This window comes from Puma concolor, chromosome B2 (genome assembly GCF_028749965.1).
Source record: "Puma concolor isolate L17-30 chromosome B2, mPumCon1.1.hap2, whole genome shotgun sequence".
Classification (NCBI taxonomy): Eukaryota; Metazoa; Chordata; class Mammalia; order Carnivora; family Felidae; genus Puma; species Puma concolor.
In genome coordinates, this window is record NC_141671.1 from 99,271,699 (window position 1) to 99,289,319 (window position 17,621).

Here is a 17,621-nt window from a genome sequence, read left to right on the forward strand (position 1 = left end):
AATACTAGAACTCTGATTAAGTCACCTTAGGGTTTTTTTTGTTTGTTTTTTGCAGTTTCACATAATCTATTTACTACATAATGAAATATTTTGGTAGCATAAAGGTTGGGTCATAATATAAACTTTATTATTTTTAATTTTGGAATAGGTAATAAAAACAAATGATACAAAAAAGAATATGGTAAAATGTTAAGACTATTCCACCCCTATCGCTTAGCCACTTAATTTTCCTCCCCAGAGGCAACCTCTAATACTAGTTTCTTATGTATCCTTCCAGAGACATTCTGTGTATGTACAAACATATATGCATATAAACATCTGTATTTAAAAAACAAAATAGAAGTGGTAACGTATACACACCCCTCGATACCTTTCTTTTTTTTTCATTTAATATATCTTGGAGATCATTACATATCAATCAATTTAGAACTGCCTGATTTTAAATGGTTGAAATAGAATTCTATGGATGTATCATAATTTATGAAAACTAAGATGTAAGGAACATCATCACAATAACATGCAGTATGCTAAGTGCTTTCTACATATATTATCTCATTTAATTCTCATTCTCATGATCCATTTTGGAGATGATGAATCCAGGGTTGCAGAAATTATATGGCTAGTTAAGTCAAGCAAAGGCTGTATTTGGATTTATATCTTACAACGAAGGCTTTGCTATGAACCTGTATTCATATATATTTTTTTAAATTAAATCAAGATTTTGTTGTTTTCAGAATTATCATTTGGAATTTCAAAACTTACTGGTAACCAAAGGGTTAATGGGACTAATTACAGCAGCAAGCTAATAAGCACAGCTGCAACTTTTCCTCCAGACCTTTTCCATTTGCCTTCAAATTTCCCTCCTCCTTTGGAGAGGTGGATTTGAGGCTTGCTCCTTCATCTCCTTGTTTGGCTACCTCTCAAGCAAACCCTTTTCTGGCTGCATACTTGATGTCTTGGTGATTGTCTTTGCTGCAAGTTGGGCAACCAAACCTGGGTTCAGTTACACATTTGGCAAGCTAGCCAAGACTTTTTTGCCTGGCCCTGCATGGTTTGTTAGCCGCCAGCTGGTGATGGGGGCCTCGTGACAGGTTGAAGCAGCTGCCTAGGTGACAGGTTCTTTGCTCTAGGAACTGCCCCTGGGGTCCCACCTACCTGGGTACCTCTGACCTTTGGTGCCTAATTTTCACTCTTGTGGCAAGGAAATGTTTTTTTGGGTTCAGTTTGGACAGATGTCTCTTGGTGACTACTTCGTGTGTGATGGACAGCATGTGAGTTTCTTTCTTTCTCCCTTTGGTTCGGCTCTCAGATTTCTTACTCCCATTTGGTTGCCATCAAATAGTGGGTTTTGGTTCTCTTAGCCTCCTTTCTTGTTTAAGAAAAGGCTGACTAGGAAGCCATTTGGTTCAGTCAGTGAAGCTCTGATCTTTAGGGAGGAGCCAGAAACTAGGGAGCCATTTGGTTCAGTCTGTGAAACCACAGCTTTTGGGGAGGAACTGATGTTCACAGAAGTACTCTGGGCTTCATGTATTTTTTTGTTGCTGTAGATTTTGGTATTTTTGAATAAAACTAGCCACGTTCTAACTGGAAAATGGAAAGTGACAATTTGATCCCCACATGCAACCTTTTGGACTGTATTCTCCAAAATTGGGCAGTCTTTTTTTGCAACACTGTTGGCCACATGCATTAATTGTAATACCATCTTGCAATTAGATTTGTGTTGTAAAAGGGGGATATTTGAAATTGGGCCTTTAAGATTTTGTTTGCATCGTGGCATCGTGTGTGTGTCCATGTATGTTGTAAATTTGAGATATTTTCTCTATCTCCAGATGTTATTGCTGAAATTAATTTGTAAAAGAGGTCTATTTAATTGGTTTAAAGGCTAGCACTTATAAGAATTGGGCATTCTAAAAGAAAGATAGAAACTAACCCAGACGTTTTTTAAATTCACATGATCTTGGAAAATATTTGGTATTAAGGCTAATTCAAGGTTATTGGTTTAATAAAAATGGACATGTCTTTAGAGTTATCAGCATTAAATGTAAAACTTTTATTCTGCCTGTCCTTACTTAAAGTCAAATAAATTAATGTTCTCTCCATTGAGAAAAGAAAAAAAAAACATTAGAACTTTGTCTAATGCCTCAAGAAGTCTTATGAGTATTCTCATAAATATAAATAATTTAAATAAATGTAATTAAGACTACTGGAAATGATAAGGGAGACAACTCTATATCTGAGGAAAGTGGGACTGGTTATTTTTTTTAAAGAGGAATTTAAAAAAATTTTTTTTAAGTTTATTTTTGAGAGCAAGGGAGAGCACTTGCATGCAAGTAGGGGAGGGGCAGAGAGGGATACAGAGAATCCCTGCTGTCAGCACAGAGCCCAATGTGGGTCTCAAACTCATAAACCTAGATCAAGAGTCAGATGCTTAACTGACTGAGCCACCCAGTTTTTATTATTATTATTACTTTTAAATGGTTATTTAATTTGAGTGAGAGAGGGAGAGAGAGAGAGCATGCATGCAAGCATGCCTGCACTGGGGAGGGGCAGAGAGAAAGGGAGGGTGAGAATCCCAAGCAGGCTCCATGCTCAGCACAGAGTCCAATTGGGGCTCAATCCCATGACCCTGAGATCATGACCTGAACAGATATCAAGAGTCAGACGCTTAACTGACTGAACCACCTATGTGCCCAATAGCAGGTAGTTTTTGATATTTGTTAGTATTTGTAGACAGCCCTATAAGTTGGGTTGAAACTTCCATGCCTTTCAGAGAAGGCCTCATCAGAATTTTTCAAAAATACTTTTAAGCAAAATTATTCCTAGTTTTGGATTCTCACTAACAATTCAGAGCAACAATGGAGTGGCATTTGGGGCAAAAATCACACAAGCAGTGTTGAGTGCCTTGGGCATTCAATGGAAATTCTATGCCTCCTGGAGAAGCCAACAGATTGGAAAATAGGAAAAATGAACTTTGGCAAAAATATGCCAAGAAACCAACTTAACTTGGGAAGAAGCCTTGCCAGCTTCTCTGCTTTGAGTAGAGTGGCCCCTAGAAGTCAGCTTGGTTTAAGCCCCTATGAGGTGTTATATGGAAGACTCTTTCTATACTCATTTCGTGACTTAGGAATTCCTGATGGGGCTCACGTTAGGGAATACTATCAGCTACATTCGCTATGTAAATTCGCGTCCAGGAGGTTGATGTGCCTTTATACCACCTGAATCCTGGAGACTTGGTGTTATTAAAGACCTGGAAGAACAAGCACCTGGAGGACCAGCTCCAGCCACCATAGACAGGACCTTAATGAGATGCTGTTGACTACCCATTTTTCAGGGAAACCAAAGGGAATTAAGCCTTGGATCCATCACACTTGAATAATAAAAATCTACAGGTTCCCTATATCTTGTCAGCAAGAAGAACATCAAAAAGAGTCCTGCTTGGACTGGCAAGCCTTTGATGGACCTGAAACTACTTTTTAGGAGAGCTGGTCTGAAGAAATCAATAAGTACAACAAGCTAGTTGGTTACAACAAATCTCCCCTGAGACCTAGATAAAATATTGTACAAGAACTAATAACCAAAGTACAAAAATCTTGGTAATGCAGGATGTTGGGTTTCAACCTGGAACCAAGGAATATTTCTAGATGACTGCAGAAAGGTTCTATTCCTCTAACCCTGATCTTCACCCCCATCTCAGCAGGAAGTAACTAATAGAAGTCATTGGCCCAATTCTCTTAAGAATGAGGAATGGCCAAAAGACAGTGGGGATTGAAACCAGTAACCAAAGCGTTAATGGGACTAATTGCAGTTGCAAACTAACAAGCCCAGACCTCTTCCTTTTCCTTTAAATCTCCCTGACTCTCCTTTGGCGAGGTGGATTTGAGACTTGCCTTCCTGTCCTCTTGTTTAGCTGCATCTGGAATAAACCCTTTCCTTGCTACATACTTGGGATCTCAGTGATGGTCTTTGCTGGGCATCAGGGCAGACGAACTTGAGTTCAGTTATAATACTGCCTCTTATACTCAGAATTTAGCCAGTTTTGGGTGTGGAGATTTAATGAAAATACAGGTAAGGGAGAGGTAAGTTTAGTTGTAACTACATACACTCCCTTCCTCTCTTTAAATAAAAAGAAAATTTTAAGTTGAAATGTTTTTCCGTATTTAGAGTACAATTTTAAAATTGGTCTTGTATCCCTCAATCTTGGGAGTGGGTGTTATTTACTGTTTACATTTATATTTATCTCCATTTTTTCATCTTTTCAAGTCTACTCTTTACTGTAGTATAACGTGAGGGAAGCATTGGCTTAATGTTAAACAACGGAAGGAAATACATAAAGGAAAGGAATGAGGGGAAAGGAAGAGCATGTTCTTTGTTTTTATGTCTCATCTAAGCTTTCGTGCCAGCCCTGGCTCCAAGACGTTTTGGAAACTGACCTATGAAGACTTGGTGGGTCCTAAAATACTCTTCATCCAAATTGCCTACTTGATTGCTTAACTTAAAATTCCTTAGGAAATACAATATTATGAATTCCATTTTGGGATCTGTGTATTTCCATTTGTTTATTAAAAATTTAAATTGAAATTTGGTATCTTATTGTAATTTAAGTAATATGCTCCATTTTTATTTCACTGCCTGTTTTCTTTTAGGTCTAAGTGTATCTTCATTTAATGTAATGTTTAACATCCAGATAGTTAAGGGGAAACATTTTATTCGAGATTAGAGTGTCCATAGTGTGGGTGAAAAATGCCTCAAATTCAGTTGGAGCCTTGTATTTAGGGTGTGTGTGTTGGGTGAGGGGAAGTGAATGAAATGGGGTCCCAGCCCTTGAATAGCTCACGGTCTTGGAAGGGAGATGGAATTATAATAGCTAACATTTATCAAGCCCTTTCTATGTTCCAGGCCATCACTGGCAGTTTCTTTTTCTCATAATTTAATCTTCACAAAAGCCCTGTAAAATACTTGTTAACTCTGTTTCATAGATGAATAAACAGGCATGGCCACCCAACTGGGATTTGAACCCAGGCAGGTACTTTTTACTCTAGGAGCACAAACTTAACCCTTATCTTCCAGCTCCTTAACATTGGACATTAATAACCTATCATTTCGGTTCCTCTTAAGTGTTGTAAGACTACAGAGGGGAAGGCAGCTCTGCTAAGAGAGAGAAGGGGGTTGTAGCACAAGTGTAGAAGTGAGCTGTACATGGCCCTTACTGGTTTATGGGCCCTCAGGGAGAGCAGCTAGAGATGAAGCTGGGAAGGTGGCCTGGCTCTGGTTAAAAGTCCTGTATAGTGTGTGAAGATGTCTAGGCTCAGTGGGATGCTGATGGAGGTTTCATAAGAAGAAAGGTGATCAGATCAGTTTTAGCATGATTATTCTTATTCCTGCCTGAAAAACAGATCAGGAATGCCTGAGTGGGGAACATTGGAAGTGCGGTGGTTATTTAGGAGGAAGTTGTGGTACGGGAGAGAGCTGTTCAGGGCCTGAATTACTGCTGTGGTGAGGTGGAGAGCTGCGCAGCAAGGTGGGGGAAGGGGGGAATTCAGAGGCACTTGCTTGGTAGAATTGCCAGGCTTTGGGGGAGACAAGGAAAGAGAAGGGTTAGGATCAATTCAGATATCCTAGTTTGGGTAATTTGATGGCATCACCATCCATCTAATCAGGGTAATCAAACCAAACAAAAAATAGGGCCAGAGGCATTTTAGGGAGAGATTCCATCTTGGACTTGTTAAATTTGAGGTGGTTATGACATCCTGGGTAAATAAGTTTAATTAGTTCTGGGAAATATGAAGGTCTGAGACTGAGAAAGGAAATACGATATGTCGAGAGCCACGAGAATGTAAGAACTAGCCTGGGAGTATTTGTAGAGTGCAAAGGAGAAAATTTTCCTTGAAGGAAAGCTGACACTTTATGAGAAGAACCTGACCTTCTCAGAGAACATTAAGAGAGGTCCTAGAAAAACGAGAAGAGAAGCCAAAGAGGAGAATTTTACTAGGTTTTCTAAAACTGAAAATTGGCATATCTGAAAATTATATTTTATTTAAGCTAGCCTTGGAAATTAAGTTTGTTTCATAAAGGCAAGGTAATATGAGAGTCACGTCTTGTGATTTCTTTTTATTATAGAGTCTTTTTGTATCTCAGTGTTGTATTTTTAGGTGTCTTTATTAAATGATGACTCATATTTACCTTTGGCTCCACAATCTTTTCTTTACTGCATGTATGTATACATGAGATCTCCATTAGGCATTAATATGAGAACAAATGCACTTCAGCCATATGAATTGGTATAATTAATTGGTAGTATATATTAGTGATTAAGAAAATGGGCATTCGACTTTACTACGCAATTAGATGAATACCTTTACGTGAAACTTTGTTTCTTGGATTTTCATTAATATCTATTATTATATTAGAAGAATGTTCATGCCTACTCTTGAGACTGATAACTTTATGATAATGGTTTCTTCCAAATAGTTTTTAAAAAGGATAGCAGAGCCTATTACATAGGCATAGCTGGTGCCCTAGATGTAGTTCTGGGGTGGTAGGAGGGGCAGATGAAACAGGGCGTGTCTAAGAATAGAACTGGTAGAAAGGAATGTAAGAGGTCCAGATATGGGTTATTGAGCTACTGTAGATTAGCACTGCTTTACACCTCAGGAGCTTCATCCTCTTTGTTTAAGAAAATAATATTTAAATGGGGTATAACTATTTTCTTGATTTGTCTTTTTACAAAAAGTACCACAGAAATAATAGGTGTTAAGACTCTGAAACCTGGTAGTTCAGCCTTGGGTGCAGTATAGTGATATATTCCATATATTTGCTGACAAGTGATGTAGCCTCTGCTTGAATATATCTAACACCTGTTTTCCTAGGTCACTCATATTTTTCACTGACCTGTATCTAATATTTGTCCCAATGTCTCTCTTATAAACCTTTTGGATATATCTGTTCTTCCTACTTTGTTATGTCTTCCTTACCTAAGGTCCTTGATTGAGGTCCCCTTTCTGCATCTATTCTGCTGGTGGTACCAGATTCTTTAATCTCCAGAATCTTTTTCATAGGTTTTCTTTCCTGTCCTGCTCATGCTGCCTTATTTCTTTTCTTCATTGAGCCCTTTCTAGGAGTTACTTTTCAACATATTATCTGTTCATATACTTTTTTAAAAAATATTTATTTTGAGAGAGACAGATGGAGCACAAGCTGGGGAGAGGCAGAGAGAGAGAGAGAGGGAGAGAGAGAGAGAGAGAGAGAGAGAGAGAGAGAGAGAGAGAGAATATCCCAAGTAAGCTCTGTGCTGTTAGCATCTATCTATCCATATTCTTCTTTTTTAAAAAAATGTTTATTTTGAGAGAGAGAATGAGAATGAGACAGGGAGAGGCAGACAGAGAGGGAGACAAGGAATCTGAAGCAGGCTCCAGGCTCTGAGCTGTCAGCACAGAACCCAACGCAGGGCTCCAACTCGTGAACTGGGAGATTGTGACCTGAGCCAAAGTCAGATGCTTAACTGACTGAGCCATCCAGTTTATCCATAGTGGATAACCACCCAGGCTATCCATAGAGGGCCATGTATCTATTCATATTCTTTCCTGGATGGCAGTTTTCAACAACTTTTAAAGCCTGAATGTGTATTTCTTTTAGAGTAGTTCCTTCATAACTCCATAATGCAACTATATCTTAAATGTAAACTGTGTAGATTGCATTAAAAAATTCTTATATGTATGTGTGAGTGTATAAAATTTAAAGTAAATGAACATAACATAATAGATGTTATTTTTCTTTATCATTTGAAAGAAAATAGATCCCTTAGATCTCATTATTAAATAGTGTGTGAACAGGGTGAATATTAAGGAGTTACTCAGTATGCTAGGCCATGCCTATAATTACTTCAGAATAGCTTTATTCAGATTTTTAGGCGGTATTTTACTGATTTGTTATCATGAAATTTAAAGTACTATTTTTTTCCTTTTGTAAAGTTATACACTGGCACATTAAGATTAACTAGCTTCTAAAGCAAAAGAATGATAACCAGCAAGCATTTAGTTTTAATTTTCATAATTTTTCTATTTAAATCAAAAGCACCCTTTTAAAGCCCCTAAATCAGCCTTTTATAAATAAAGTAAATCATCTTGTGATGCATTCCTTGATGATGGCTTATGTTGTTTTTCTAAAGAAAGAGTTTAATTAAGATTTGATTTTCTTCTATTCTGCACTTTGTTTATTCATCACTGAATCAAACATAGGTCTTTAATGCCGCTGGTAAGTCTTGACTTTTTGGGTCATTGATGACCATTGCAGTTTTCAACGAAACAGCCGAATATTTATCTTTCAGGTATGATTTAGAACATAATAAAAGAATAAATGGGCTGCCTATGACCTTAGTATGGACTTCTGTCATTGTAGGGGAAAATTTCTGGTCAGTGGCCACTGTTTACAGTTTTTTAAAATCAACAAATGTACAAATAACTCATGAATAATTGTGAACACAGTATTTGAATGGATGTTTAATAAATATGCATTAAAAATCTAATTACAGTAATGAAGTTTACAGCTGAAATTTTAATCCAGCCCTTTAGAAATATTAAACGTGCTTTTCCTGATTGTGCATTTTTCTCACAGCAGTTGGGTAAACATTTTAAACTGGAAATCTAAATTTCTTATATAGTTTTGATTTCATTTAACTAAGCGTGTGTTCTTTTTTGGCAACAAGCTTCTTCCTCTTTGTGAAGAAGTGAAGCTCCTTTTATTCCATAACTGTTACTTTGAAGAATTTTGATCAGTTCTATCTTAGGACTGATGAACATGCGGGATACCAGATGAATAATAAAATGTGACCTGCAAAACTAGATGGTGATTTTGGTTTCATTTGTTGTATGAAGACAGTCATTTAATTGGTATTTCCATTTTCTCATCTGTAGAATGGGATTAATTATCCTAATTCTACCTTCCTTACAGGTCATTTATGAGGCTCAAATAAGTTACTATGTGAGAAAATAATTTGAAAACTATAAGAACTGTTACATAAATGTGGAACTATGCTGGGAGTAATTGAAATATTATTAAAATACCAGAGGTGGTAGATTCCAGTCAGTGAACAGAAATGGAATGAATTCAACTCTCTACAGAATTACTGGAATCATTTTAATTTGAGAGGAGGACTCTGTTATAATAACAACGGCGAAGAACCCAGTCTGATTTCAGTGCTTTGAATTCTAGAAAACGAAGCTTTTTTTTTTTTTTTTTTTTTTTTTTTTTTAACGATTGTGGAAGGGGCCTCTGTAGGTAGCCAGGGATAGTTTTTGTTCTCCTGGACTTAACTACCTTTTCTCTGGATACTCTCTGAATACCTAAAGGTTCTTTGTCATGATGTTTCAAAGAAACCTGTTGAAGTTTGATTTATAGTATGAAGGTAAAATCTCTTCATTTAGTAAGAAATTGATACTGTTTTCAAAAGTAACTCAACTACTTGCAAATTATTTTCTGTGAAGAAGATATAAAGATAATATTTTATAGAATCATAGAATATTAGAGCTGAAGAAGTCCTCTGGGTCATGTAGTCAAAGGATATTAGGTAGGTGTGTAGTTTCTGCCTTAACTGTTTCTTTCATTTTTGGAGAGCCCTACATGTTAGAAAATTCTTTTTTTTTTTAATTTTATTTATTTATTTTAAGTAATCTCTACACCTGACATGGGGCTTGAACTCACGACCGTGAGATCAAGAGTCGCATGCTCTTCTGACTGAGCAGCCAGGTGCCCATAGAAAATTCTTTAAGTAGACTGAAATTTGAGATTTTCTTTACCTTCTCTCCATTCATCTTGAATCTTTCCCCAGGCACAACCTATACAACTCTAGTCCTGATTGCATATATGACAGTTCTTTAAGCATATCAAGACTGATAATATCGTTACCTTATTTACTCATTTTTTCATTCATTCATCAGATTATTGGGTGCTTCTTTGTCTTGATTCCATTTGACAACTTTTCAAACATTAAAGACTTAGATTTCTTACATTCATTCATTTATTCCCCAAATATTTCTTGATGCCATCTATATGCTAGACCTAGGGTGCTTGGATCTTATTACTGTCTCTTCTCAATGTCAGCCATCCCTTGTCCTATTGGTCAACTCTTATGAAATGGTTTCTAGATCCCTGGAACAATTTCCCTTCTTGAGATTACAATCTACTTTCTGAATGTCACTCTATAAATATGGCCCCTGTATCTCAATATATTCCTTCAGATATGTCTGGCTAGAGTACTGTTGTAGGTTACCTTTCCTGTGTCCTGTTAGATTCTGTCTCACCTTAAGATTCCTAGGGCTGTTAAGACTGATCTCTCCAATTCATATTTGATTACTTTTTTCTTTTTAAAAAATAAACGATATTTAATTACAAAACATAGTATATGTGCATAGTAGAAAATACAGAAAAAACAACCATTAAGTATACTTAAAAATTAAGTTATTGAGATATAATATTCAGAAAAGTACACAAATAATAAGTGTAAAGCCTATTGAATTTTCATAAAGAGAATAGATCTGAAATAGAAATCTAAATCAAGAAATAGAACATTTATAAGCCCTAGGCAACTGTTGTAGACCCTCTAAGTCCCTAGCCCTTGACTTGTAATGGTAATCAACATCTTGATATATATATTACTATTGATTTATTTTGCCTGTTTTTGAATTTTATATAAATAGAATCACAATTCTGGCTTATTTCACTTAAAATTATGTTTGTGAGGTTCTTTGATCTTTTTTACACATAGCAACTGTTAATTCATTTGCTGAATATAACAAGATATTGTATGATTATGTCACAATTTTCTTTTTTTTTTTTTTTAATTTTTTTTTTTTTCAACGTTTATTTATTTTTGGGACAGAGAGAGACAGAGCATGAACGGGGGAGGGGCAGAGAGAGAGGGAGACACAGAATCGGAAACAGGCTCCAGGCTCCGAGCCATCAGGCCAGAGCCCGACGCGGGGCTCAAACTCGCGGATCGCGAGATCGTGACCTGGCTGAAGTCGGACGCTTAACCGACTGCGCCACCCAGGCGCCCCTTTTTTTTTTTTTTTTTTTTTTTTTAATTTTTTTATGTCACAATTTTCTTAAAGGTCTTCTATTTTTTTAATTGCAGTATTGTTGACATACAATGTTATGGTAGTTTTAGGTATACACTATAGTGATTAGACAACTCTATATGTTATGCTATGTTCACCAAAAGTGTAGCTACTATGTGTCACCATACAATGCTATTACAATACCATTGATTATATTCCCTGTTTCTTTCATCTTCATGACTTATATGATCTGTAACTGGAAGCCTGTACTTCCCAATCCCCTTCACTCCTTTTGCTCGTCCCCCACCTCCCTCTCCTTTGGAAACCACCAGTTCTGTGTTTATGGGTCTGTTTCTGGTTTTTTTGCTTGTTCATTTGTTTTTTGGATTCCACACATAAGTGAGATCATATGGTGTTTGTATTTCTCTGCCTGGCTTGTTTCACTTAGCGTAATACTCTCAAGGTCCATCTATGTCGTTGCAAATGGTAAGATCTCATTCATTTTTATAGCTGAGTAATATTCCATTGTGTGTGTGTGTGTGTGTGTGCACGCGCATGCGTATATATTATATACACCGTATCTTTTTTATCCATTCATCTATTGACGGACTCTTAGGTTGCTCCATATCTTGGCTATTGTAAATAATGCTTCAATAAACTAGGGATGCATATATTTTCTCAAGTTAGTGTTTTTGGTTTTTTTTGGATAAACACCCACTAATGGAATTAACTGGATCAATATGCATTTCTATTTAAAAAAATTGTTTTTTAATCTTTATTTTTGAGAGAAAGAGAGACAGAGAGAGACAGAGCTCGAGCAGGGGAGGGACAGAGAGAGAGGGGGAGACACAGAATCCAAAGCAGGCTCCAGGCTCTGAGCTGCCAGCAAAGAGCCCAACACGGGGCTTAAACTCACGAACTGTGAGATCATGACCTGAGCTGAAGTTAGACACTTAACTGACTGAGCCACCCAGGCGCCCCTATGCATTTCTATTTTTAATCTTTTGAATAACCTCCATACTGCTTCCCACAGTGGTGTACCAATTTATATTCCCACCGACAGTGCATGAGGTTTCCCTTTTCTTCAGATCTTCACCAACACTTGTTATTTCCTGTCATTTTGATACTTGCCATTCTAACTGATGTAAGAATTCTACCACAATTTTTATTTTTTTTTTCAACATTTATTTATTTTTGGGACAGAGAGAGACAGAGCATGAACGGGGGAGGGGCAGAGAGAGAGGGAGACACAGAATCGGAAACAGGCTCCAGGCTCTGAGCCATCAGCCCAGAGCCTGACGCGGGGCTCGAACTCACGGACTGTGAGATCGTGACCTGGGCTGAAGTCGGTTGCTTAACCGACTGCGCCACCCAGGCGTCCCTCTACCACAATTTTTAAATCCATTCTATACTTTTAGATATTGGGGTTTCCAGTTTTTGGCTACTACTGTTCATAGTACTGCTGTGAATGTTTGTACAAAGTTTTTGGTGTACATATGTATGCTTTCTGTTGGGCAGATACCTGAGAATTGCTGAATCATACAATATTTGATCATCTTTAGCAGATAAGGCCAGTTTTCCAAAAGTATTATATCAATATGTATTTCTACTAGCAGCGTATGAGATTTCAGCTGCCACGCATCCTCATCAATACTTGGTATTCTTTTTAATTGTAGTCATTCTACTAAATGTGTGGTGATACCTCATTGTGGTTTTATTTTGCTTTTCCCTGATGACTGTTGAGGTTGAGCCCCTTTTTTACATATTTATTGGATACTTGGATTACAGTCTTTTGTTTAGCTTTTCAGGTTTTTTGCCCATTTTCCTAATGCATTTTTTGGTCTCTCTCTCTTTTTTTTTTAAATGTTTGTTTATTTTGAGAGAGAGAGATAGAGTGAGCGGGGAAGGAGCAGAGAGAAAAGGAGATAGAGAATCCCAAGTAGGTTCTGCCCTGTCAGCACAGAACTGATGCAGGGCCTGAACCCATAGACTGTGAGATCACGACCTCAGCCAAACCAAGAGTCAGACACTCAACCGACTGAGCCACCCAGATACCCCAAGGTCTCTTTCTTAATAATTGTAATTCATTATATATTCTGGATATGAGTCCTTTGTCAGATATGTAAATTGTAAATATTTTCTCCCAGTATGTGGCTTGCATTTTAGTTTTTTTCATGGAGTCTTTTCATGGACAGAAGTTCTTAGTTGTAATGCCCATTTATTAGCCTTTTTTTGTGATCCTATTTAAGAAATCTTTCCTTAAGGTCATGAAGGTATTCTGATATCTTTTAGAAGCTTTATTGTTTTACTTTTCACACTTAGATCTATGATCCATCTGGAATTTTTGTTTATGATGTTAAATTTGGGTCAAGATTTTTTTTTTTTAATGTGGATATTCATTGACCTGGGAACATTTTTTGAATAGAGAATCTCTTTGCCAGGCTACTGCGGCATTACCTTTGACATAAACCCAGTGACCATGTATATGTGTGAGTTTCTGTTTTGTTCTGTTTGGACTATTTTTGTGCCAGTACCACAGTGCCCTAATTATTTAGCTTTATCATCTTAGTATCTGTCTGTATGAGTCCTCTAAATTCACTCTTTTTCAAGATTGACTAGACCTAAATGAGCTGTCTGGTACCATAGCCACTAGCCACACATGGACATTGAGTACTTGAAATGTGGCTGGGGAACTAAATTTTAAATTTAATTTAATTTAATTTTAGTTAAATACAGATTTTAAAAAGGATACTTGATTCAGCTATTGGAAGACATTTTTAAAAAAGATTTTATCTTTAGAGCAGTTTTAGGTTCACAGTAAAATTGAGCATGAGGTACAGAGATTTCCCATACCTCTTTAAAAAAAAATTTTTTTTTGATGTTTTTTTATTATTGAGAGACAGAGACAGAGCATGAGCAGGGGAGGGGCAGAGGGAGACAAAGAATCTAAAGCAGGTTCCAGGCTCTGAGCTCACAAACCACAAGATCATGACCTGAGCCGAAGTCGGACGCTTAACCGACTTAGCCACCCAGGCACCCTGAGATTTCCCATACCTCTTGCCCTCACACTTACATAGCTTTTCTCAGTAACATTAAGTAATCTTGGAACAACTTAGGAAGGTGAATCTACTTTCTCAACTGTAGATTTTGTGAAGTCTAAGTACAGATTAAATATTTCCAGTGAAAATTTAGCATCCAAATTGAGACATGTTCTAAGTGTAAATTACATACTTAATTTGAAGACATGAAAAAAATAATTAAAAAATTAAAAAAAAATTTAATGATTATTTTGAGAGAGTGGGAGAGAGAGCATGAGCAGGGGAGGGACAGAGAGAGAAGGGGACAGAGGATCTGAAGTGGGCTCCATGCTGACAGCAGAGAGCCGGATGTAGGGCTCAAACCTGTGACCCACAAGATCACAACTTGAGTTAAAGTTGTGATGCTCACCTGACTGAGCCACTCAGTCGTCCCTAAATTTTTTTTTTTTTAATTTTTATTTTTGAGAGAGAGAGAGAGAGAGAGAGAGAGAGAGAGACAGAGCTTGAGCAGGGGAGGGTGGAGAGAGAGAGGGAGACACAGAATCTGAAGCAGGCTCCAGGCTCTGAGCTGTCAGCACAGAGCCCAACGTGAGGCTCGAACTCAGGAACCTGAGATCATGACCTGAGCCGAAGTCAGATGCTTAATCGACTGAGCCACCCAGGCGCCCCTGAAAAAAATAAATTTAAAAGTAAAAATCTGAGTACATGTTGATTACTGTTCTTGATGTTAAGAACTGTGAAGGAGCTGAGATTTTATCCTGCTTGCAGGAAACATGTTAGCTTGTCAGGATTTCTTGAATGTTGGCAGAAGACATGAAACTCCTGGGTCAGAGACAAAGAATTTAATTACTCATGGCCCAGCAGGCGATGTGCGTCCTGTATGCCTCCATTCCCCTTACCCCTCAAGCTCCATGGGGGGTGGTGCAGAGGTTGATCCAGTGTATGCTGACCTACTCAGTGGTTTTGTTTCACAATTGAAGAACCCTGAACTTAGGAAATCCTATCTTTTATAAGGGAGCTGCAAGGAAATTTTGGCTTTTGACCTGGGAGAGACCTTATTGTACAACAAATATTGTTGGAAAGACTAGAACAAAAGCTGTCTGTTTCTTTACTCACAGGTGTGCAGAAATGTAAAAGATCTATGAAAAATTGTCTTTTAGCAGTTGAAATAATATTTTGGTTATATTGGATTAAATAAAATGTGTGCTTGAGATTAACTTCACCTCTTTTAAAAAATGTTTGTAACCTTGTAGCTCTTAGGGGTGCCTGGGTGGCTCAGTCGGTTAAGCATCTGACTTCGGCTCAGGTCATGATCTTGCAGCTAGTGAGTTCGAGCCCCCAGTGGGCTTTGTGCTGACAGCTCAGAGCCTGGAGCCTGCTTCAGATTCTGTGTCTCCCTTGCTCTCTGCCCCTCCCCCACTCATGCTCTGTCTCTCCCTCGCTCAAAAGTAAATAAACATAAAAAAAAAATTAAAAATGTAGCTCATAGTGAAATTTAAATTATATATGTTCATACTGTATTTCTTTTGTACAGCACTGCTTTAGGCCATTCTAGGTCCTTTGCATTTCTATATAAATTTCAGAATCAGTTTAGAAATTTCCTCAAAACAAAAAGTGGGGATTTTTAAAAAAGTGAAGTAAAATTTACCTAGAGTGAAATGCATAGATCTTAAATGTAATATTCAATGAGTTTTAGTAAATGTATTCACTGTTACTTGCACTCAATGAAGATACAGAATGGGGGTTGACAAACTTTTCCTGTAAAGGACCAGATAGTAAATATTTTATGCTTTGTGGGCCGTAGGGTTTCTGCCACATTTTTTCTTGCCTTTTTTGTGTAAAAGCAGCTGTAGATCATATAAATGAACATGGCTGTGTTCCAGTAAAACTTTATTTACAAAAACAGGCAGTGAGCTGGATTTGGCCCATGGTCTAGAACTTGCTGACTTCTGATAAAGAACATTTCCATCACCCTAGAAAGTTCATTGTGCCCCTTTTACTCATTTTTTATATCCTATAGGTTGATCACTGTTCTGATTTCTATTACCATAGATTAATTTTTCTATCACAATGATTTTATCTGTTCTTGAAGTTCATGAATGCAATTATATAGTATATACTCTTTTGTGTCTGGTTTCTTTCACTTTACATAATTTTTCAGATTAACTCCTATGATTTCATGTTTTAGCAGTTTTATTGCTGAGTAGTATTCTGTTATATGAATATACCCCAATTTGTTTATCCATTCTCCTTTCAATGGACATTTGAGTTATTTCTAGCTGGTATAATCTTATATTGGTTATTTTGAATATGTTTTCATTTCTCTTGGGTGTATACCTAGGAATGGCATTTCTGGTTCATATAGTGAGTATAGTTTATAAGAAACTGCCAAACTATTGTTTAAAGTGATTTTACTATTTTATACTCTGAAATAAGTGTGATTGTTCTGGTTGTTATATATCTTTATCAATATTTGGGGTTGTCAAGGTTTTACATTTTAACCATTCTAGTGAATGGAAATGGTATCCTATTGTGGTTTATAAAGTTGCATCTACTGGGGCAACTGGCTGGCTCAGCTGGTAGAGCATGTGACTCTAGATATTGGGGTTGTGAGTTTGAGCCCCACATTGGGTGTAGAGATAATAAAAAAACAAATTAAAAAAAAAAGTAAATTTTCATATACCTAGTGACTAACATGTTGAGCAATTTTTCATGTGCTTATCACCATTCATGTATCTTGTCAAGTATCTTTTGATACTCTTCTGTCCCTTTTAAAATTGGGTTGTTGGTCTTATTGGGAGATGTTCTTTAAATATACTGGAAACAGGTGGGGTTTTTTTGTTGTTGTTTTTTGTCATATGTATGTATTGGGAATATTCCTGCAGGAATTTTTCTTTAAGATTTTTTTTTTTTTAATTTTAAGTAATCTGTACACCCAACATGGGGCTTGAACTCACAACCTAGAGATCGAGAATCATATGCTTTACTGACTGAGCCAGCCAGGTGCCCCTGGAATTTTTTTAATTAAAAATTGAGATGCAATTCATATTCCACAAAATTCACCCTGTTAAAGTGTACAATTCATTGGTATTTAGTGTATTCACAAAATTGTGGAGACATTACCACTATCTAATTCTGTAACATTTTTACCACCCCCAAAAAGAAACCCAATACTCATTAGCACTCACTACCTATTTCCCTCCTCCAATGCCCCCACCCCTTGGCAACCACTAATTTACTTTTTGTCTCTATGGATTTGTCTGTTGACATTTCATATAAATGGAATCCTACAATACGTGGTCTTTTGTGTTGGCTTCTTTACTTAACATAATGTTTTTGAGGTTTATTCAAGTTGTAGTATATATCAGTGCTTTATTCCTTTTTCTTAGTTTTTTAATTTTTTTTTTTTAATTTTTTTTTTTCAACGTTTTTTTTTTATTTTTGGGACAGAGAGAGACAGAGCATGAACGGGGGAGGGGCAGAGCGAGAGGGAGACACAGAATCGGAAACAGGCTCCAGGCTCTGAGCCATC

At 37.0% G+C, this 17,621-nt stretch overlaps 1 protein-coding gene across 2 annotated transcripts in view; it reads left to right on the forward strand.

The window, feature by feature from the left end:
• Positions 1–17,621, forward strand: part of AFG1L (AFG1 like ATPase) — a 208,482-nt gene that overhangs the window by 1,289 nt on the left and 189,572 nt on the right. The gene's annotated exons all lie outside the window — the stretch shown is intronic.